Source organism: Misgurnus anguillicaudatus, chromosome 18, assembly GCF_027580225.2.
Source record: "Misgurnus anguillicaudatus chromosome 18, ASM2758022v2, whole genome shotgun sequence".
Lineage (NCBI taxonomy): Eukaryota > Metazoa > Chordata > Actinopteri > Cypriniformes > Cobitidae > Misgurnus > Misgurnus anguillicaudatus.
In genome coordinates, this window is record NC_073354.2 from 29,205,047 (window position 1) to 29,222,738 (window position 17,692).

The following is a 17,692-nucleotide window of genomic DNA, read 5'->3' on the forward strand; positions in this document are numbered from 1 at the left end:
TTTTTGTGGGTCTTATTTCTGCCACGCCTCTTCAGAATGCAAATGTGGACATGCCTATTTCCATAAACTGCCGGCTAAGGTAACATTTTCAGCTTTCAGACACAACTTTTGTCTCAATTTTCAGGTATTATTATACTATGGAGCCGTAATGCATTCTTCATTGTGGGAAAGAGAAAAGCTTATTTTAAAGTGTATATTCATAAGCTTCTAGAGGCATTTGAATGTAAAAAAATGACGTGCAAGCATTATTCTCAATTTTAATCCCATTATTGTGCAAGTTTAAGTTGTGGTTTAAATACTTTTGCATGATCTGATAACTGGAGGGCATTTAGAAGATTTACAAAGTGATTCATAACCCATCATCAGGCACAATCATGGGCATCGGAAGCAAAAACGGAATCTGGGTGGGTCCAAAATATTTAATTGAATAGATGCCATTTTCTTGTACCTTTTAATGAAAACACGAAATGGAGTTTAAATGATATGGACTCTATATGATTTGAGAAAACAGCAGCATGGAAGTCAAGGCTTGAATTTATCAGGGCATTCCTCGAGTCTAGTGGGATGGATTTGACTGACGGTGGTCTGACAAGTGAATAGACAAATGCGCTAAATTAGAGAAAAAGTGAGTGGTTCCAATATCATTGGTCTTAAAAAATGGGTGGGTCTTGTTACACCCACATATAATGGTTTCGACGCCCAAGGGCAAAATGCATGTACCCAGCATGTCAGTTTCAGATCAGGTTGCATTGCTTCTGTGTCAGACAAGCATCTTGTTCTCAGAATTTAATTTCAACCTCTATGAAAAGATTTTTGATACACTACACTTTCATAGAGACAGATGCATTGCAGATAGAACAAGCAATAACATGATTCCCATTAAAGATGTTTTAATTTCCTTTTCGCTTTTATCAGACAAAATCTGACAGGCTCAAACCTAACAGGCAATCTGCCACAATGCTGCTCGGCACTGTTTTTCTATCATTATCTCGCGCTGCAAGACCAGGCAACACAGAAGGCATGAGATGTGTGACTACAACAACAGTCTGTTGTAAATCAAAGGATCCCAAGAAGTCTTATTTCTCAGTATATGTGAGAAGAAAAAATGAAAGCACAAAAGTGTGATTGCCCCAAAGAGTGACAGTAGAGTAGGAAGTTAATCTAGTGACTAAGTCTCTCATTTATAGCCTCCTTCTGTCGTGCTAGCCTTGACTACATCATGTATCAGAAATGTGAGATGAGGCTATCAACACATCTGTTAGATTTCCAGTCCGCATCATTTTAACATTTTAGTAGGCAGATGCTTGCTTTTTTCTACCAGTAAAGCTGTCAGTTTTCTGAGAAACTTGAGAAGAAATGCAGGTGTTTGTGTAGCTGAATTGGTATAGCATTGCATCAGCAGCACAAAAGGTTGTGGGTTCGATTCACAGTTGACAGTACACATTGACTTCAATAGTAGAAATACTACAGTAAATACTATGGATATATCATTTATCAAAATATCTTCTTTTGTGTTCAACAGAATAAAGAAACTCATACAGGTTTTAAACAACATGCGGGTGAGTAAATGATGACAGAATTTTCTTTTGGGTAACCTATCCATTTAAAGGTCCCATTCTTTCAGTGTTTTTAAAGCTTTCATCGTGGTTACAGTGCAATATAACATGTGTTTATGTTTCATGTGTAAAAAACGCAGTATTTTTCACACAATTTACTTATCTGTGTAGTGCTGTTTTCACTGTCCTCAAAACTGACTGATTTCTTCCTTGTTCTGTGAAGCCCCTCCTTCAGAAATACGTAACGAGTTCTGATTGTGTAGTTTGTTTAGTGTGTTGTGATTCGATAGCAGCTTAGCTTGCCGTTAGCTTAGCTGGCGACTGACTGTCACGGTTGGTATAACCGGATGGTGGAAAAATAACAGAAGACGAACCCAAACGCAAGATGTACAAAAATATAACTATTTATTAACTGTAACTGAAAACACCCACGAGGGGGTAAAAACAGAGGGGAACAAAAACACTGTGCTGGAACACAAAAGTAAAACAGAACACGAGAGAAACTCGGATGAAAACTGGTGACATAAACACAGTAACATCAAACATCAAACAACGCACGCCCACCACACAGAGAACACAAGGGCAATATAAAGACACCACATCAATGGGGAACAGGTGAACATAATTAATCACTTAAGACATGATTACATAAGGGAGTAGGGTAAAAGTGACAAGACCCTGGGAATACGTGTTACACATACATGATCTGAATACCCACGTATTCCCACATAAAACAATGCTGCCCTGGTCCTGCCCTCTGGATAATAACCAAGGTCAGGCAAGACCATGACAGCCACAAAACACTGGGAACACGTGTCACACAGATATGATGTGAACACACGTGTTCCCACGTACACACACTGCTGCCCTGACCTTGCCCACAGAACATAGACCTGATCTATACTAAGGTCTGGCAAGATCACGACAGCAACAAGACACCGGGAACATGTGGCAGCCACACACAGAATGTGATCCCACATGTCCCCACACAGAACATGATACTGCCACGGTCCTGTCAGATGCACTCAGACCTACATCTAGCACAGATGTCTGACAAGACCGTGACACTGACGTATTCCTGAGTTTAGTCAAAAAACTGTTCTAGTGACATCATTAAAGCAGGAAGTAGAGGGCTGTAGTCCAAACCGGCCGTTCGCTTTAGGCTTTGAAAGGCGAATTCTGTTAAAGAAAATATATCGCCTGGCAGTGAACTTTGAGCATTATCATTTAGCAACATTACACACTAACTAGGTTTTAAAAAATGGGATCAGAAAGAACGTGACCTTCAATGTAAATACTGACAATATTTTTTTTATCATATGGACTTTAAGGCAAATGCAATTTGTTTCACAGTTTGAGCACTGTACATAAATATGTGACCCTGGACCACGAAACCAGCCATAAGTCGCACAGATATTTGTAGCAATAGCCAACAATACATTGTATTGGGTCAAAATTATAAATTTTTAAGCTAAATATCATTGGGTATTAAAGATCATATGTTACTTGAAGATATTTTGTATATTTCCTACCATAAATTTAAAAAAATGTTTATCATTAGTAATATATGTTGCTAAGGACTTTACTTGGACAACTTTAAAGGCGATTGCCAAATATTGTCCCATCCTGCCCTACAAAGCCAAAGTGCAGTACCTACTAATTTGGTCAAAATTGAGTTAAGGGTTGAAATGGGCTTTGTGAGATCTGTTGTGTCTTGTCTCCTGGTTCAATTTTGTCCCATTTCAGAGAAACGTGTGTGCCAAAATTGCAAACATATTTAACTTCCTGCTGGTGTAAAAAACTTTAAGGGCATTTTTCTCATGTTTCACTGTTTGCATAGTAACTGCACTTAGCCTTTGTAGGACGAGTTATCTCGTCAATTAAGAGAAAATATTTGCATAAAAAAACGTGTGAAGAATTTTTATGGTAATCTGCAATACCTCGATTATCCACTAAACTGGACGCACTTACCCAATTTATGAAAAAAAAACTGAAGCCAAAACGTTATTTACTAATTTTAAACTCTGTGTATGTTTTGATTATCATTCTGAATCTGATCACTACGGAGCCCCTCTGGTCACCCCCTGGATAAAAGAAAACAATCCGTGATCACGGTTTTGTAATTCGTCCCCTCAGTTTATAAACCGTACTCACGGATTATTAAACTGTTCCCTCAGTTCTACAAACCGTGCGCTCGGATTAATAAACCGTACGCACGAGTTAACAATCCGTGCTCTTAGATTTGTAATCCGTACCCTCAGTTTTTGCAATCCGTACCCACGAATTTATAAACCGTGCGCACGCTTTTGCAATCTGTTCTCACAGTTTTGCTAACTGGATTTGTAGCCCCTCCCTCATTTCAGAAATCGCCATTCTTTCTTATTCATTCTTTCCAAGTGTGCCACCAATGTTTGATATTTTCGGAAATTAACAAAGTTTAAACCGTGCTAAGCTGCTTCACACGTTCCCAACTGGAAACGCGCTCCAATATTCACGAAATACTTCAATCGGATGCCACAGCAAACAGATATCTCTGTGCAAAATCAACATATGTTATCTAGATTTATTCATCAAATAAAATAAATATTTAACTAACAAATGATACATATCCTTAATATTTTAATCAATATATTTGAGAATGCCACACTTAGGCTTGCTATATATCCTCGCCTTCAATTGCTCATTTCAAATTCATATTTTATGTATTTAACATCAGCTTATTAGGTAAGATTAAAAAATTATTAAGAGCTGCACAATTATATACATATAAGTTTTATATACATTTAATTCTTAATTATTGTAAATCAATATTATTATATCTGATTATCAATATATTTGAGAATTTCACACTTAAATATTTACACGTTTTAAAACTTATAATAATAATTGCTCATTTAAAATTCATATTTTATGTATTTAACATCAACATAACATCGACAATCAAACATTTTTACATTGTAGCCTATTATTTGAGTAAATATAGGCAAACAAAGTAGATCACGTGTTAATTTAAAAATCAACAAAGCAAACGGGTTTTATTCAGCAGCAGATGAAATTGCGTCTTTTGCAGACAATAAACATCTCCGAATCTCCTCAAAAATCCTGGTAAGTGTGGAGTATGAGTAATTACATTTACAATATAGGTGCAGGATTCTGCTGATCCACCTGTCTGGAATTAAGAAGTGATTCTGCAACCTCTCAGAGTTTATTCAGCTCATTGTATTTATAACATGTACTGTTTGGCATTTTTGGAGTTTCATGATGACTGTAGAGTTATGTCATGTGTAAATAAATGTTCAATAAAATAATTGTGTACAATTGCTTTGTTCATCGTTCATAAAGGATGGTATGAAATAAATTCACTTTACATTAAGTAAATTCAACTCATTTTTTATTTAAATAAAATTCATAAAAAACAGCTACATCTACTTAACATTTGCAATTTTATTTTTAATAGGAAATCAATTTAATTATTGTTAATACCAGATTTAAAGCTTTCAAATTTACTCAGTATTTGTAAGTATAAAATGTTTTACCAAAACTTGAATAAATCATAGTAAATGTTTTACAGAGTGTGGCTCATATACCCGCTCATTGTGCATTTAAAATATGACCAGAAATTGATTCTTTTACACACATTTCAGAGAGCACAGCTATTTTAACACTTTGGTGACCTAAATAAATACGTACAATACAAATAGTCACGATTATTCTAGCAGTATTTGCACAGAAAGCTGTTACCCAGTTAATATAACAGTATAACTTCAAGTATTCAGATAAAAAAACTTTACGCAAGGACAAAGACAATATTTAATTAACAAAGTACAAATTTTAAGTTTAAATATTAATAAACTCCAAACTTATCTGGATTTTTTAAAGAGTTTCTCAGATGTTTGTCATCCCAGAAGTTTCCTTTGATGATTATTTTCTCATTGATCCTTAAATTAACATGTGATCTACTTAATTTCTAACTACTTTTTTGCTTACATTAGCTCAGATAATAAACATAATGTAAAAATGTTTCACCAAAAAATTAAGTAAATCATAATAAAAGTTTGGCATGAAGTTGATGTTAAATGCAAATAATATTGATTTACAATAATTAAGAATTATAGGTATATAAAACTTATATGTTTATAATTGTGCAGCTCTTAATAATCTTTTAATCTTACCTAATAAGTTGATGTTAAATACATAAAATATGAATTTGAAATGAGCAATTAAAAACGAAAATATATAGCAAGCCTAAGTATATTGATAAAAATATATAGGATATGTAGAAATCATTTGTTAGTTAAATACTTATTTTATTTGATGAATAAATCTAAATAACATGTTAATTTTACACAAAGATATCTGTTAACTGTAGCATCCGATTAAAATATTTCGTAAATATTAAAGCAGGTTTCCAGTTAGGAACGTATAAAACAGCTTAACACGGTTTAAACTTTATTAATTTCCGAAAATATCAAACATTAGTAGGAAACTTGGAAAGAATGAATAAGAATGAATAGCGATTTCTAAAATGAGGGAGGGGCTACAAATCCAGTTAGCAAAACTGTGAGAACAGATTGCAAAAGCGTGCGCACGGTTTATAAATTCGTGGGTACGGATTGCAAAAACTGATGGTACGGTTTACAAATCTAAGAGCACGGATTGTTTACTCGTGCGTACGGTTTATTAATCCGAGTGCACGGTTTGTAAAACTGAGGGAACAGTTTAATAATCCGTGATCACGGATTGTTTTCTTTTTTCCAGGGGGTGACCAGAAGGGCCCCGTAGATCTCTAACAAAATTTCTTCAAAAAATGCAATTATTTCAGCTTTTTGCTAAAACAAATTATTTTTAAAGAAAAATACCCATATTTAAGAGTTTATAAGTAGAAAAAAATATAGATAGGATGAAACGGTTATTCCCCGTTTTGTTTGTTTATTGTTTGTTTAAAAGAAGAGGGTCTATTCTTTCATTTGATATATTTTCCTGGAAGGCATGTTGTAAAACTTTTGTGAAAATCACAAAAAATGCTTACTGGCAACTTTTCAAACAATGGCTGGCGGGGAATGAGTTAATTGGTGCCTAGATGTTCTTCTAGTTTCGGATGTGAATCGAGCCTTGAGGATCTTTTCATTTTTACAAAATACAGTAGTTACGACAGAATAAGACGAACGCTTTTAAATCAGTACAGGTATACTCTGCATTCTTCAGTCAAGCCTCCTACAACACCATAATGCATCTTGTTAATTGTGCATTTGCTTTGTATCTGTGTTTACCCAGGGTCGATAAGCAATATGCTTACAGATGGATGTATTCGTTTTGGAGACACTGATGGATGGGAACAGGGAAAAAATCTATTTCTCTTTCCTTTCAGGTATTGATCACTCGTTCAGGGGACATCACGTGTATTGGGACATGTATTATAGACCTAAATGGGAGGAAGTGGAAGGATGGTAAAATGAGTGTGGAGTTTAGATTTAGATTATATATATTGTGTTGTATAAGCAAATGTCTTTTATTATACTACAAGTGTGTTATATTAGCGTTCTGAGTTAATCATAATGTATGCTGCTTAATGTTGAACCCTTTTGAAATTGATTATAATATCTGTTTACACTTTTATTTGTAAGTTCATTCATTTATTCCCACTAAAACAGGATGTTAGGGCGGGACATATTGAGTGGCCCCTCCCCCTTTAAAAAAGTCAATAGCATTTAGTTGACTAGGAGTTTGATGAAAGCTGAAGTGCAGAATGTCATAAAAATTGTTGATCCGTATAAATTGTTGATCCGTATTATCTGTTTTTCCAGGAAAACAACATCTAGTGGATAATCACGGTATTGCAAATTAACACAAACATTCTTCAGAAACACATTTTTTATGCAAATGTTTTTTTCTAAATTGACGAGATAAATCATGAATAGCGGGGAAAGAGTTAATAACAGCAAGAAAAGCAATCCAGACAGTAGACAACTCTGGGCCGAATCCGCACCAGATCTGCACTGGACCTGCTGACTGTGGCACGGATCTGGGGCAGATCTGGCCCGGAGTCGTCTGCTGTCTGGATTGCTTATTTTGTGTTTTTCATGTTTGTTGTACAACTTATGCAAGATAAGTTATGCAACAAAGTTTAAAGTTAGGCATTAGTTTTCCCTCTAAACTCTGTTAATGAATATGTAGCATATGAATACATAAAATGCTGTATGATAGCATCTAGTATATGACTGATTTAAAAGCCTATTATTCTTTTACAGACAGCAGTCCTTAGACTATTCTGATCTGAGAGTTTGGACCTCAAGTAAAGCCCGCAGGAGTTACCAGCATGTAGCTGTGCTTTTAGTCTGTGGACCGTAATCATCTTCATAGCCTGTTGTTATCTCCACAAAACAAAATCCAACCTGCTGTCAAATTACTCACCATTGAACAGCAGTTCCTGAGAGCCACAATGGCATTACGACCAGGCGCGTTGCCAACCTCTGACCCAAATCACAGATTTTTTGAAAACATAAGAGCGGATTGCATGGTTTGGTCTGCTTTTAAACACGCCCCAATAGAACCGACTTTGTGTTCACACAAAGAGCAATTTTGTGTATAGTGTTTTAGTTTTTCCCTTGAAAACATGCATTGGACGAATGCCTGGGGTGGTGGTGATGCATCTCATGAGATTGACCTTTTACAACACTTCGTCAGGTTAAAACATTCACATTTTAACAGCACAACATCTAGCACAACATGTAAAGGAATGTGAATGACTCTATAGACATTGATGAAATCACAATTAACTGCAACAGACACAAAATGACTACAAATATATTTTTTCAAACACATATTGTATTTTTCCAGTTCCACATGTGTCCTAAAAAGTTAAGCCAAAACATTTCTATCACTCCCTGGTGGCTGGATGCAGTATAGGTCATAAACCCCACCCTCTTTCTGTAAACGAATGGTACGTGAGCCAAACTTAAAAATAAAATTACACTTTAAATAAAGTGTTTATTTTTCCAACAACATTAGTTTTTATAAGATGATATTAAAAAGGGGTGTGACATTACGATTTGTGTGTCTGTGATTGAGTCACAGGGGAATATGGGAGGGACATTGATACCGCGGCTCAACTTCACGATCACTGCTGCGCAGACTCTGACTCCAAATGATGTCATTAGGGCTGTCACAATGATTAAATAATCGTCTTATCGCGATTGTTTGACCTCATCGCGATGATTTCAGATCACCACAATGATTGCGCATCTCTCTAAAAACACAAGGGGGAGCTGCAGTATTGTATTAACGAGACCGTATCAGATGGCGCTCCTTAACTGACAGTGTACCGCGATACATTGCAATTTTTTTTTAAGAAATGCTGCAAACTTTTATAAGCAGTATAAACTGCCAGGTAAAAAACATACATTTCCAAAACAGCAATTCCAAATTTAGGGAATTAAAGGATGCTATTCTTAAGGATCTGCAAGGAATAGATTTTTTTTGCAGCCACTACAGACATGTTTGGCTGCTATAAGGCCTGTTCTGGTAGTCAGTTTAGTTTGATTGCATTTTTATTTTCAGTTATTTTTAAGACACTTATTTGTGTTTATTTCTTATGAAGAATTTTCAGTGTTTGAAAGATATATTCATTAAATAATTAGGCTACTTTTAAATATGTGTATTAATATAAACTGCCAGGTAAACCTTGCAAAAGATTTAATTTAAATAATCACAACAATGTGTGAAAATTATTTCATGAAAAAAAATTATTGAATTAAATGTCAAAGCAATACAAAAATTAACAATTAATCATCATAATCTTCAAAGCCCTAAACAGGTAATTAATCGTCATAATTGACTAGTCAATTAACCGTCAGCTAAATTTCATAACCGTGACAGCCCTAGATGTCATCTGCGCAAGATGCAGTGGGCATTTTTGGGAGATTTGGGCTTAATTCTTCTACAATGAAAATCAATGGAGACACAACGTCCATCTTTATTACAGTATGTTTTTTAGTTTTTCAACTTTTAAATGATTTGAACTTTGATGGTTCACCCCAAAAAATAAAAATTCTGTCATAATTTACTCAGCCTCCTGTTGCTGTAAACCTGTATGAGTTTGCGGTACCCATTGACTTCCATAGTATTTGTTTTCCCATTATGGAAGTCATGTGGGTACCATCAACTGTGTGCTTAAAGGGGTCATATTATGAGATTATTTTAAGATGTAAGATAAATCTTTGGTGTCCCCAGAGTGCGTAAGTGAGGTTTTAGCTCAACATACCGCACAGATAATTAATTACAGCAAGTTAAAATTGCAAATTTGTAGGCCTGAGCAAAAGTGTGCCATTTTTGGGTGTGACATTTAAAATGCAAATGAGCGGATGAAGTGCAAGCACTGATCACAATGCTGGTGGTTTGTTGTAATTGAAACTCAATTGTGCTGTCAAGTCCTTCTTTTCTCCCTCTTACTCTCTGCACTTAATGGCAGTGCTGTGGTTGGATAGTGCAGATTAAGGGGGCGGTATTATGATAATTCGCCTGGCTACCTACCTCACAAAACAGGGGAAAATTTGAACGACCTAATTTTTCACATGCTTGCAGTAAATGGCTTACCCAAACAAAGTTACTGGGTTGATCTTCATCACATTTTCTAGGTTGATAGAAGCACTGGGGACCCAACTATAACACTTAAACATGGAAAAAGTCATTATCTTTCAAACTTTCTAACATCATCTATCAAAATATTTTCTTTTGTGTTTAACAGAATAAAGAAACACATACAGGTTAAGGGTGAGTAAATGAAGACAGGATTTTAATCTATCCCTTTAAATCCCATATGTTCACCACATGGACAAGCGATCGATTTCTGACTTACTAAGCAGTTTGCATGTCTTCATCCACAATCCAAACATCCCATTGTGTAGGAGAAATTATTTAAAGTCTAAATACTCTGTAAGTTGCTTACTGTAATGTCTGAATAAAGTCCTCCTCAGCCACACACCTCTTTGGCCTTTATACTGCAAGGCCTAATATACAGATTCGGTATTTATAAATGCATTCACTTTTTTGTTCAAACTATTTTAATCTTCTTAAGGAATTAGCTAAATCTATTCTAGCCCTTACGGCCCCATTTCACGACTTGCATTTTAAGCAGCGTGTCATTCTCATGAGTATTTATATCCAAATACTGCAGTCACTTTTAAGTCACAGTTATGCTTTGTTTATTCTCCGCTATTCAATTCGGTTAAGAACCACGTAGCAGCGCACGATAATCAGGATAACATGTGCACGCTGGCTTCAGCTTCACACATCCTGAATCTCCGATACTTCCACACATTCACCTCCGGAGCGTTCGGTCTGAGGCCAGCTTTGCCCAGCCAGCCGGAACACCTGTCACAGCATTTGTTTCAGCAGAGAAACACTGATCGCCTTAGATGTACCTTGCAGGTGCTGTCAGCTCTCTGCTGTTTCCTGGTGCAGAAAGAAAGATGCTGAGTGAGCTCTCGCTAACAGAGTTTGCAGTGTACTGTACATTTCCAATACTGCAGCACTCAGTATAGATCCTATATAGATATTCCTATTCCTTAGAAAATTGCCTCTGTAGCACAGTGATTAAATAATGACAGTGATACAATTTGATAAACGAATAGTGGTGTTTAATTTTATAATGATTTAAACCAATGGCCTCCAACGTGTTTTGAGTAGACTATATCAAAAAGTAGCCCTCCAGATTGTTTTATCCATTGTGGTAGCCCTCCTAGACTCCTGGTTTAAACCCCTTAATTGGTGCAGCCCTTTTTGAGTGGGGGACATGGTTGTGAAAAGGTGATGTACACCTTAAAATTATACCTCTGGCATTTTTTGGGTCTAGAAGCCCAATTTTTTTAACCCGACTGGACAGGAATGTAAACGGCACCGACGTGTGTGCAGTCTGCAGCCCCACACGCAGCAGTCAGACAGAAAGAAACCCAGCTGGTCCCGCAACCAATTTGGCCCGCTGCTCAATGGTAAGCGCTAAATTGTACATTTAAAATTGACTGACATGTCTGTCTCAGCGAAAATGAACCTACCGCCGGCCACACAATGTTGCAGGCGCTCTTGGCAAACAGAGGCGAGGTTGGAAAAAGACATAGACGCAGACATGCGAGAGAGTTCGGGTCTTCGGGTTTGTTCGGCAAAAACACATTAATTTTAAATCACCAGATGCCGCTATTATTATGCCCGACCCGTGTCTGAGGCACACATGAAACTTTTAGACGGACCTTGGGTTTTCGGATCTAAGTGGACCCGTGAAGACCTTTAGTTGCAACACACATTAGGAAAAGCGAGGCGCTAGAGAAGACAATTTGTTTGAATGCAAAATACAATTTCACCACTAGATGGGGTAAATCCTACTTACTGTCGCTTTAAAGGAATAGTCTACTCATTTTCAATATTAAAATATGTTATTACTTAACTAAGAATTGTTGATACATCCCTCTGTCATCTGTGTGCGTGCGCGTGGGCGCTGGAGCGCGCTGTGGCGCTTCGATGGCATTTAGCTTAGCCCCATTCATTCAATTGTACCATTTAGAGATAAAGTTAGAAGTGACCAAACACATCAACGTTTTTCCTATTTTGGTGGTACAAAATAAAATGTAGCGCTTTTCTAAGCGGATTTAAAAGAGGAACTATATTTTATGGCGTAATAGCACTTTTGGGAGTACTTTGACTCGCCTGAAAAGTCCGCTCCCCTTCTCACTCTCATAATGGGAGAGGGAGGGTGTTACTGCGCCGAGTCGAAGTACTCACAGAGGTGCTGTTGCGCCATAGAATGTGGTTCCTCTTTTAAATCCACTTAGAAAAGCGCTACGTTTTATTTTGTACCACCAAACTTGCTCGTATAACTACTCGTCTTAAATAGGAAAAACGTTAATGTGTTTGGTCACTTCTAACTTTATCTCTAAATGGTACAATTGAATGAATGGGGCCAAGCCAAATGCCATCCAAGCGCCACAGCGCGCTCCAGCGCCCACGCGCACGCACACAGACGACAGAGGGATGCACCAACAGCCCTCAGCCAAGGCAACAACATACTTCAATATTGAAAATGAGCAGACTATTCCTTTAAGTGTCTAGAGGTGAAAATATTGAAATAAAAATTATTATAGCAGTTTACATTTATTGTAATAAATAAAAATAATGCAATAAAGTATATATTTTATTCATAAAATTATCACAAAAAATAAGGTTTGTTTTACACTTTTAGTGGTTTTACCAACAATGGCCACTAGGTGTCAACAGCTTGCTGCATACCCTTGTCTGGGAAACCGCCCCTTTAATTTTTTTTATGGAAAATGTTGAATAATTAAAATATTGAATTAAATATTATTATATCAGTTTACATTTATTGTAATAAATAAAAATAATACAATAAAGTATACATTTTATTTAAAAAAAAAAAGATTACAAAAAATATAAGGTTTGTGTTACAGTTTTAGTGGTTTTACCAACAATGACCACTAGGTGTGTCAACGGTTTGCTGCTCTTGTCCCAAATTAATAAATTACTGTTACTGCTTTATTGTTACTACTAAAATGTTTTGAAATATAAAAATTACATTCTTAGACCCTTTCCAACGATATAGTTTTTTAGTTTTTTTGTGATAGATTAAAATTTACATGCAAAATATTGAAGTAAACTCAGTTCCATTCACAGGACAGCGCCAGTTAAAAGAAAACACCACAGTTTTTCAATATTTTACTATGTTCTTAGCTTAACATAGACAAAATAATACATACCTATCTTTTTTCAATCCATGCATTGTACAGTGTGTCATGAATGTGTTAGCATTAGCCTAGCCCCATTTATTCCTTAGGATCCAAACAGGGATGAATTTATACCGAGACCTTCGACCGAGGTATTTTCCTTTAAGGGACTGTCAGAGCTGATTTTAGGGCAGATATTTGCCTTTCCCATCAGATCAGGCTGGATTGTCCAAAAGTGCAGGGTCATATGCATTTACCTCTGCAAAACATCAAATAGCATTCGGCCATAAATTTGCATAAAAAAACGAACTTCATTTCTTTCATTGATTCCAGCAAATCCACGTATTCATGACTTCCTAACCCTGCTTCTGGGATATCGCCAGTGAGCCACTAATCAAAAAATCTGTTAAGTGACAAATGTTAATTTCAGTATTAGAAATGGAAGCATGCCATCACATTATATTACATTACATAACATTCAACAAGCAGCCAAGAATCAAGATGGTCAGATTGATTGTCAACTACCGTATTGTTTATGATTAACTGTGTATTTCCGACTGCTATTAGAAACCACTTTCAGTTTGTAGGGTATAATCAACATTTTATTTGGATGCCAGCCAGTCCTCGAGTCCTGTCCTGAGACAGATGTTTATGGGCCGGGATGTTCGATTAAGGTTCTCCCTTGTGTACCCCGCACAGGACGAGGACATTAACCCAATTCACAAGCTGCTTGCACCCATCTGAGTGCTGTAATCAATTGACACTGTAATAATATAGTCAAGGGTTACATTAAATAAGGTGCGTGTCCATTAAAAGCCAAATCCGTTGTCTCTAAGGGATCATAAAGAGCCTCTTAGTGAATTCTCTGTCAGTCTGTGACTTAGTGGATCATTATCCTTACCATTATATATACAGTATATTTACATTAATGCATTTGGCAGACAAGTTTATCCAAAGTGACTTCAAGGTATACATTTTTATCAGTTTGTGTTTCTTGGGAATTGAATCCATGACCTCTGTGCCGCTAGCAGAGTGGTCGACAAGTTGAGCTGTGTATGTGTATAGTACACAAATGTACTTTGGTTACTTTTGTGTAAGGCAGTTTTCTGCAATTGCTCGCATTTAACAACCGACTGACAAATTGCAATGTGCTTAGACGATCGGCCGTAGCACTCAGCGTAATGTCTTACTATCATTAAATGTATCTATTGCTTCTCAGCACATTGGACATCGTATTGATTTGGGAATTCAGAGCTTCATTCTGCTCATGTGGGATGTTAAGTACACTGGTTATGTCTTACTGTATATATGTAGACAATCTCCTGAACTCCAAACTGAATGTCAGAATGAGAAAGAAAGGTGATTTAAGCAATTTTGAGCGTGGCATGGTTGTTGGTGCGAGACGGGCTGGTCTGAGTATTTCACAATCTGCTCAGTTACTGGGATTTTCAAGCACAACCATTTCTAGGGTTTACAAAGAATGGTGTGAAAAGGGAAAAACATCCAGTATGCGGCAGTCCTGTGGGAAAAATGCCTTGTTGATGCAAGAGATCAGAAGAGAATGGGGCGACTGATTCAAGCTGATAGAAGTGCTACTTTGACTAAAAGAACCACTCGTTACAACCGAGGTATGCAGCAAAGCATTTGTAAAGCCACAACACGCACAACCTTGTGGCGGATGGGCTACAACAGCAGAAGACCCTACCGGGTACCACTCATCTCCACTACAAATAGTAAAAAGAGTCTACAATTTGCACGAGCTCACCAAAATTGGCCAGTTGAAGGCTGGAAAAATTTTGCCTTGTCTGATGAGTCTCGATTTCTGTTGAGACATTCAGATGGTAGAGTCAGAATTTGGCGTAAACAGAATGAGAACATGGATCCATCATGCCTTGTTACCACTGTGCAGGCTGGTGGGGGTGGTGTAATGGTGTGGGGATGTTTTCTTGGCACACTTTAGGCCCCTTTGTGCCAATTGGGCATCATTTAAATGCCACGACCTACCTGAGCATTGTTTCTGACCATGTCCATCCCTTTATGACCACCATGTACCCATCCTCTGATGGCTACTTCCAGCAGGATAATGCACCATGTCACATTCATATGAGTTTTTTTATCCATCAAAAGTTTGGCCTATCCAGTGTGAATGTTGGAAAAAGTTTATTTTTGATATATATTTTTTATTTGTCACATAAACAGAATACAACTTGCAGTGAAATGTAGGTCTGATCACCTCTTTTTAGTAATAAAAACTGTACAGAATAATTATTTAGCCAGAGCCATAAGGATCTGTATTCCTTAGTGTGTATGAAAATGTTCAATTACATCTTTATCTCTTCTTCTCCTCAAAATAATCAATCAGAGCTGGTCTTTTTCAACTTCTTAGGCCCAGATAGGCTGGCAGGGCCTCCAATCTCTCCCCTTGTGATTTTATCGGTGGGATGTTTCCTATCAAAGCCAGCTTGTCCTCAAACAAGTCTTATATCTTCTGTTTGAAGCTGTTCCACATTTTAGTAGTGCCGCGTGTGAGTGCGTACGCGCGTGTGTGTTTGCGGGTATGCGTATGTGTGTCAGTGTACAACAAAGTGACATAAACAGTGTTTTGTTGCTTCATCTGTTCATAATTTCTGTAATGTCAGGTTGAGATATTTCTAGTATAAAACTGAATTCCAAGCATTAAAGAGACATAACATGGAAACCAGGATTTGTCTTGCTCTTTTGAAGTGCTCTGTTGACATACTGTTAAAAAGCAAAGCCTAACCCATTATTTGAGACTGGTAATGGTAACTACACTGTAAAAATGGGTCTTGGTTTTGTCATTGTATTGATGTCACAACTACGTGGATGTTTAAATACCCACATATCTGCATACATAAACATAATGTAACATAAGATGTTTAATATTTTTACTGGAAAACAAGATATAAATACAGATTAGGAAACTAATATTTTTCTAATATAAAGTAATATTAGTGATATTTTTGAAGCATATATATATATATATTATATATATTGATATTTCATAATTAAATTATATCATTCGCCGCCAGCATTTTTTTTTAAGTTGCCCGTCAGCATTTTTATGATTTTCATAGAAGTTGCACAACATTTTTTGCAGGAATTTTTTTCTTTAAATATATAAACGTACAAATATATCAAATGAAATAACAGACTATCTGCTTTCAAACAAAGAATAAACAAACAAACAAACAAAATGGGGAAAACACTTTCATTATATATTTACTTTTCCACTTAATTTAACCACTGAAATGTGGATATTTCTTTTCAAAAACATTTTGAGCAAAAAGCTTAAAAAATTTCGGATTTTTAAACAAATTTATACTAGAGTTCAGACTCAGAACGATTATCAAACATAAATGCAGTTCAAAAATAATTAAATAATTTTTTGCTTCAGTTTTTGATAAATTCGGTGGTTAAAAGCATGCGGATAAAAGCGGTATTACACCTTTTCATAGAAATTCGTCAAAAAGGCATATTTATCAGGTAAATATTAAATCATAATTGACGAGATAACTCGTCAATGGCGGCGAAAGAGTTTAAAAAATATATTTATTTATTTTTATATATTATTTTTATATTTGCACTATATCATTTTATGTAATAAATATAAAATTTTTTACATATTTATTTACTAATTTAAACATTTTATTTCCTATAGCTCAGTTAATAACATATTGTGCTAGCAGTGCAAAAGGTCATGGGCTTGATTCCCAGGGTTCACACATAGGCTACTTATAAAATGTGTAGCTTGCCAAATGCAAAAATGTAAATCAATGAGATGTTTGAAACCTCCAACAGTGCCATGGAAGTCTTTTATCTATGTTTCCCTAAGATTTGAACCCATGACTATCGTGTTGCTAACGCATCTACCAGCAGAGCTGCATCAGCGTAAGACATAAAAAGTCCCTTTGAGATGACACACCAGGGTAAGTGAAACGACACAGTGACCCGACCCATGTTACACTAACTCATCAGCATAGTGAACCCTGCGAATAATGTAAAGTGTCGCTCACAGACACTAGAGCTATCTGAAGAAACTTAATAACAAGGCTTCAGTGGAAAAGCTCTTAGAGCTGTCAGCGCAGTATCACAGCAGACTGATGAAACAGCTTAATCAGCCCACTTCTAACCATTCATCTGAAACCTTCAACGTTATCCCACCTCTGCAGGAATTACTTCACAATTCCACCCGAGACAGACATAGAAAGAGTGGGAGAGAGAGAAAGACATCATTATCCTGCAAGAATACTTGCATTTACCCACAATGCCTTGCTCTTTCCCTGTTGACGTGTGTGTTGTAGTCATTCATGCTCCTTGTGGCGATCCAATATTGTTGTCAGGTCTTGTATTTCTTTGTCCTTTCTGAATCACTCCAATTATTTTTTTAGT

The 17,692-nt window shown here is 36.4% G+C and overlaps 2 long non-coding RNA genes across 2 annotated transcripts in view; one reads left to right on the plus strand and one right to left on the minus strand.

Moving 5' to 3' along the window:
* Positions 1-1,471: 1,471 nt before the first annotated feature.
* Positions 1,472-10,198, plus strand: LOC129429454 (uncharacterized). Its single transcript, XR_012358455.1, has 4 exons — positions 1,472-1,559; positions 6,831-6,924; positions 7,361-7,387; positions 7,805-10,198. It is a non-coding gene; the product is annotated as an uncharacterized lncRNA (long non-coding RNA).
* Positions 10,199-10,594: 396 nt separating this feature from the next.
* LOC141350603 (uncharacterized) overlaps positions 10,595-17,692 on the minus strand; it is a 49,661-nt gene continuing 42,563 nt past the window's right edge. Inside the window, exons 2-3 of the long non-coding RNA XR_012358712.1 lie at positions 13,316-13,541; positions 10,595-11,006 (exon numbers count right to left, since the gene is read on the minus strand). This is a non-coding gene — a long non-coding RNA (uncharacterized lncRNA). The remainder of the gene's footprint in view (positions 11,007-13,315; positions 13,542-17,692) is intronic.